The sequence below is a fragment of the Coptis chinensis genome, chromosome 8 (assembly GCF_015680905.1).
Source record: "Coptis chinensis isolate HL-2020 chromosome 8, ASM1568090v1, whole genome shotgun sequence".
Lineage (NCBI taxonomy): Eukaryota > Viridiplantae > Streptophyta > Magnoliopsida > Ranunculales > Ranunculaceae > Coptis > Coptis chinensis.
This window is the reverse complement of record NC_141463.1, coordinates 72,097,454-72,104,437: the sequence shown is the minus strand read 5'-3', so window position 1 is coordinate 72,104,437 and position 6,984 is coordinate 72,097,454.

Here is a 6,984-nt window from a genome sequence, read left to right as displayed (position 1 = left end):
GGTAATTTCTTGTCCGCGGAGGTTCCATCTGAAGTGACTCTCAACCATCTCACCTTCCCCCTGGTGGTGAGTTAAACTTTCTTGCCTCTCTTTCTTATTATGTTGACTATCTTTGCGGACTCACTCCTTATCTCTATTTCTCTCCTCGCGGGTTGGAAGTCCGACTCCAAATCCGATTTTTACGTCGGCCCGAAGTCTGCAATCTTTGAACAAATCCGCAAACTGGGGGCTCTTCTCGCTGAAGTCCTCGGCATAGATCCCTCTCATGGCACCCCCTTATCGATGACCCTCTCACGCACCTTGGGTAAATATTCAGCTCCCTTTTATCGTCCTCCGCCCCCAAAAGAACGAAAGCCTCGTCCTTCACCGTCCTCACTATCCGCCTCCCATCCTTCCCAAAGTAAACCTCGCCGCCGCGGCTTCACTCGTAAAACTACCAAGTCTCAGGCTCGGGCTCGTGCTCTAAAGGAGATAGTCAGAAGGTCCACCGCACACCTTCCTTCTCGGCCCCGCCAATATACATCTCCTTCCTTCCGTTCCCTTACTGACTGGGACGATCAATATATTCCCCCCAATTCCCCTCCAGCCGACTCATCACCTCCCCCCATGGACGTCTCCAAGATCAAGCTGTTTGACAGCGACTCAGACGATGACGTGACTGAAGTCCCTCCTTCCCGCGCTGTCCCGGCCTCTGCTGTCCCCCACACGTCCGCGGATCTCTCATCTGAAGAGCCCCCCCACAAGCGCCGTAGGTCTTCTCCGCGCCAGCCCTTTCTCGCGGCTCCTCCGCCTCTCCCATCCATCCCACGGCCCGGCAAAGAAACCGCTCGCTCTCTCCCTAGGTCTGCGACTCCAGAAACTTTCCGCCCCCACTTCAAGGTGCGCGGCCGCTCGGTCAATGTAGAGGATTCTGCTCTCGAAAACCCTGCTGTGGCCTCAGCCATGTTCTACGCTCCCATCTTCCCCGCGACTTGGCTTATGCTGATTAAGGACCTTTGAACGAAGATCGCGACCTCTTTGTATGCCGGCTGGGAGAAGGTATGTCTCTCTTGCCCACTTTACACTTTCTGCTTTGCCCCTTATTCTGACTGCTCTTCCCTTGCTAGGTGAGCCTGGACATGGCCTATATGATCCGCGGCCTCTTCTCTTCCTTGAGTTCTGTGGAATCCTTGGAGAAGGAGGTCGGCGGCCCTGATGGACTAAGGGCCACCTGTGAGCGCCTCCAAGCTGATTTGTCGGCCGCGGACATGGCCAAACTCCGAGCTGAGGATGAACTGAGGACCGCTGAAGCTTCCCACCAGGCCTTCATGGACGGAGTGAACGACCGCCTAAGCAAACAACGGGACGCCCTTGTCCTCCAACATAAGGAGAATACGGCCGCTCTCCTTCTGCAACACACTCAGGACATGGAGCAGCTGCGGATAAGCTTCAAGGCTCAGGCTGACAAACGGGTGGCCAAGAAGCTTGCTGAGGAACATGTGCGTTTACTCAAAGAAGGCCGACTCCTCCCCGAAAAGCCCCCCTCTCCCATGTCGGAAGATCCAGCAGACGCGGTCCCCATTGCCGCAGAGCCGCTTGTTTCGGGGTCAGTTGACGTTGCCCTCCTCGATCCGCTGCCTGAAGATTCTGTTTGCGAGGCCGCCTCCCCGGGCCCCGACTCGAGTGCTCTCGACCATGCTCCTCTTGCCGAAGATCTGGTGCAGAATTTAGACTAGCCCCACGTTGGCTGTCTGTTATTGTAGTAGTTATTTTGTAACTTACTCTTCCAACTAAGTGTGCCATTAATCTTATTTGTTCTTTCCCTTTCACTTGTATGTTGGTGTGATTAGAAACTATTTCACTCTTTCCGATTACATGTATGATCTCTTAGTTTTATTTGCTGCTTTGTCTGGCATGCTGCTGTTCGTCATTTCTTGTCTCTATTCCTTCTCACTTCGTCATTATCTACGCGGGGGCCTTCTCTCTTCTTGCCCCCATGTGTGATCCCCGTCTCTCGCTCGGGAATGTCTCTTTTCCCTTCGGAGTCACTCGTTGACTCCGAGTTCCATCGGGGCAGCTCGACATGCCGTGGACCCGATTTGAACCATTCGACCGCGGAAGGCTCCTCCCCACCGCGGCCTCTTTTTGGAGTGGCTTCGCCTACCGCTGAGCTTCTCTCTTTGCCCCCGGTGCAGCATATGCCTTTCTTCCGCGGACGGCTCTCCCAGATCCGCGGCTCTATCTTGAGGTGGACCTCTCGTCCTTGGGCGTCTCTTGCCCTCACCTGTGTTTAGCCTGACTGTTGCAGTTTATGTAGGATGGTGAAATTTACTCCTCAAAAGTGCCATTGTATTATATTTTTACAAATAACTCCAGTGTATCATTCTGGACTTTCGTTACATTCAAACATGAAACTTTTTTAACATTCTCACATTCCATGGCTTTTCTAGCACTTTTCCTTCCGCTGTTCTTAGCTTGTAAGTACCAGCTCCTCCTACGTCGACCACTGTATAGGGCCCCTCCCAGTTCGGCCCGAGCTTTCCGTCATTCTCTCTCTTGGTACTCTGCGTCACCCGTCGCAATACGGCATCCCCTACCCTGAACTGTCGCGGCTTGACTCTCTTGTTATAACGTCTCTGAAGGCTGCGGTGATATTCCTCTAGTCTGATTCGCGCCTCATCTCTTCTCTCTTCTGCTAAAGCCATATCCGCTATCAGTATGCCCTCGTTCAGCCCCGTCTCCACCGCCCTTGTCTTCGTCGTGGCTGCTACCATTTCTGTGGGAATCACGGCCTCTACCCCGTAAGCCAAAGCGAAGGGAGTTTCCTTCATTGATGTTCGAGGCGTGGTCCTGTATGCCCATAGAACATGACCCAGTTCATCTGCCCACACTCCTTTCTTATCCTCTAGCTTCCTTTTGAGATTGTTCATAATGGCCTTGTTGGAAGACTCTGCCTGCCCATTGCCTTCTGGATTGTATGGGGCCGAGAACCCCTGCTTCACCTTGTATGCTTGCAAGAACGCCTTCACCTTGGACCCGGTGAACTGGGTTCCATTGTCTACTATGATAATATATGGCAACCCAAATCTACAGATGATATTCTCCCACAAGAACTTGATCACATGAGTTTCCTTGACCTGTTGCAGGGCCACTGCCTCAATCCATTTGGTGAAATAATCTGTGGCCGCCAACATGAATCTCCTTTTGCCGGTAGCCATGGGCAGCGGGCCCACTATATCCATTGCCCACATCGCGAAAGGCCACGGACTTGACACACTATGTAATGGTTCCGCTGGTGCAAAGATCATCTGAGCAAACTTCTGGCACTTCTCACATCGTTTAGCATAGTCCACGGCATCCCTTTTCATGTGTGGCCAAAAGTAGCCCTGTGATATATCAATCATACCTTTGTTGTTCGCCTGGCCGAGTGACTTCCGCAGTCTCCCCCATGCAACTCCGCTAGCTTCTAGGGCTAACTTCGGCCCGAGACACTTTAACAAAGGCCCACTGAAATTCCTTCGATATAGCTCCCCCTCTATGAGCACGCGTATCTCGGGCGACGCTCCCAGATCTCCTTTTCTCCCATTTATCTTTCACTACGTCCCCCGACAAAAAACTCTTGATGGGTTTAATCCATCCCCCTTCTTCCTCCTCTGCCTGACATATCTCCGCCATTCTTTCTGCCCCCTCCTCTGTACTAGGTTTCTCCAATCGCTTTACCTTTATCACCCTCTCTTCCGATTCAGGGATTGCGGCCGCCACGTATGCTAGGGCGTCGGCATGTCTGTTTTCACTGCGTCCCAAGTGTATGAACTTAACCTTCGCAAACCCGGCAGCCCTATTTTGCAGCACTTCCAAATATTTTGCCATGCGTGGGCACCGCTACCAAACCCTCCGTTTGCGACACACTACCAAATTTGAGTCGGAATACACTGTCAATTCTTTCACCCCCACCTCTTCTGCCATTCTCATGCCCGCTATTACTGCCTCGTACTCTGCTTCGTTATTTGATGCCGCGAACCCCAGCTTCATGGTTAATTCTATTCTGTTGTTTTCTGGCGTGACCAACACCGCCTTATCCCAATCGCGCATTTCTATAGCCGACCCATCGGGCGAAGACTCTCCATCCATTCCTTCGATCCTGGGGTCCAACCAATCTGTTCCATGATCCTTTCCGCTCCATGACCATCTCGTTCCCCGGTGGGGTCCTCCTCATTGAAACTCGCTAAGAATTCGCCACCGCCGCTTGCTTTTTCCATTGTTCTAATCTGATACTGTATCTCGTAAGAACTCAACACTACTGCCCATTTCAGCATCCTTCCCGACTTCTCAGCTTTCAATGATTGCTTTAGTGGCAAATTTGTCACCACCACTACAGAGTGCGCCTCAAAGTACGGTTTCAACTTCAGGGTCGAGAACACCAATGCCAAGGCATATTTCTCTATTCTACTATATCTGGTCTCGGCTTCCAGCAGTGTTTTACTTTGGAAGTACACCGGCTTTTCCAATTTACCCACAATTCTGACTAGTACCGAGCTAATGGCGTACTCCGTGACCCCCAAATATAAGTACAACTTCTCTCCCTGTTCTGGTCGCGACAGCATAGGGGCCTTACCTAAATAACCCTTTAACTCTTGGAACGCCTTCTCGCACTCCGGGGTCCATTCGAAATCCCGCGTGTTTCTCAGCAACCGATACAACGGCCTACACTTATCTGATGACTTCGAGATGAATCTATTCAAAGCCGCGACCCTTCCCACAAGTCTCTGCACCTCCTTGACATCCTGAGGCGACGGCATCTCCACTAGGGCCCTTATCTGCTCGGGGTTGGCTTCTATTCCCCGGTGAGTAACTATGTATCCCAGGAACTTCCCCGTAGTGACGCCGAACGTACATTTCTCTGGATTAAGTTTTAAATTGTATAACCGCAGTATTTTAAATGTCTCTTTTAAACCCTCTAGATGTTCTTCCTCCGACATGCTCTTTTCCACCATGTCGTCTATGTAAATCTCAATCCCCTTTCGGATCTTGCTTTTGAACATTTTCTCCCCTAGCCGCTGAAATGTGGCCCCGGCGTTCTTCAATCCAAACAGCATTCTTGTGTAACAGTACGTCCCACCTTCCACCACGAAGGCTGTCTTTTCTTGATCTGGCCCATACATGGCCACCTGGTTATATCCCATTGACGCGTCCATGAAAGAAAACACTTTAAACCCCATACATGGCCACCTGCAGTTCTATCTACCAGCTCGTCTACTCTCGGCATGGGGTAGCTATCTTTGGGACATTCTGAATTCACGTCCGTGAAGTCGACGCACATCCGCACCTTGCCATTCTTCTTAGGTACCGCTACCACATTTGACAACCAGTCGGTAAATGACACCTCTCGTATTATACCTGCCCCTTTCAACCTCGCAACCTCCTCGTGAATTCCTTCGGCGTACCTCGGTCTAATCCCTCGCATCTTCTGTCTTACTGGTTTTGCGTCCCCCCTCATATGTAACTTATGACATGCGAACTCCGGGTCCAATCCGGTGACTTCCTCGATCATCCAGGCAAACACATCTTGGTTAGCAGACAAGAACCGTACTAATTTGCTCTTCCATTCCTCAGACAGACTGGACCCCACTGATGTGAACTTCTCTTCACCGTTCTCCCCCAAGTTTACTACCTCTATCTCATCCAAAGTCTTCGGTCCTCCTATTAACTCCGCCGATCCCTCCTCGACGGGGCACTATAATTGTTATGCCTGCCTCTTCCTGGACCGCGAGGTCTCTTCCTTTGACCCGCGGATCAATCTCTTCACTGTACTCTGGTGGCTATTTTTTGCCGACACCTGATCCCCGCGGACCTCGTATACCCCGGCAGGGGTAGGGAACCGAATCACTTGGTAGTAAGTGGAGGGAACTGCTTTCATCTCGTGAATCCACCTCCTCCCCAAGATGGCGTTGTACTGCGAGTCGGCATCCACCACCTTAAATCTTGAAAACACCATAACAGGTCCCGCAGTCACTGGGAGCAAGAGCTCCCCAAAGGTTCCGTCATGCTCCCATTGAACCCATACAAATTTGTTGGTGAGGGTCTCAGCTGCTTCCTTTCTATCTTCATTTCTTCCATTGCCCCTCTAAATAGTAAATCCACAGCACTGCCGCAGTCCACCAACACCCTCTTTACTATGTAATTTCCCATAGTCACCGTGACCACCAACGCGTCCTCATGCGGGGAGTCGATGGCTCGGAGGTCTGCGTCGGTGAACGTTATACTCTTCCTTCCTTTCGCGACCCCGTAATCCGCCCGCGACTGCCTTGCTGTCTCATGTACTTGCTGTACACTTGCCGCTCGCCTTATTCTGTCGCGGTGTGCATTGTGGCTCAATATCTCTCCACTAAAGATCCGCCGATCGTTCCTGTCCTCCTCCCTCGGGTAGGCCTGCTCCCCTTTTTCCCCTTCCGCTACAAACTCCTTCAATAATCCCTTTCCTATCATCCTCTGAATTAACCACCTTAACGCATAGCAGCCGTCCGTCTCATGATTGTGTATTTGATGATAAGCACAATAAGGTCTGCCTTGTACCTCCACTGGCTTGGTTCGCGGACCCTCATACCCCTGCAAATTCTGAATCAATGGTAGTATTTCACTCAACGACTTATTCAGTGGCACTTGCTCTTCCTCGCGATAGGGCTTTTTGTCTCGACTCTCCCTCCTAGCCTCTTCTCGGCCCCCTCGGGCCGCGACGAATACCTTCGATACCCGCTGCCCCCTTTGTCAGAGGGTTCATATTGCCGACGCCCCTCAGCTTTGTCCAACGATAACACCGCCTTTCCTGGCCTTCTCACCTCCTTCTGCATGGTGTCCTCATACCTGATGTACTTTTCCACCCTCGGATACAAGTCCTGTAGTGTTGCTATCTCATTCTTTGCTACCGACTCATGTACCCTTGTTCCCGGGCGCAACCCTCTCTCGAAAGCTATCACCGCCGTCCTTTCGTCTAGATTCTCCACTTTC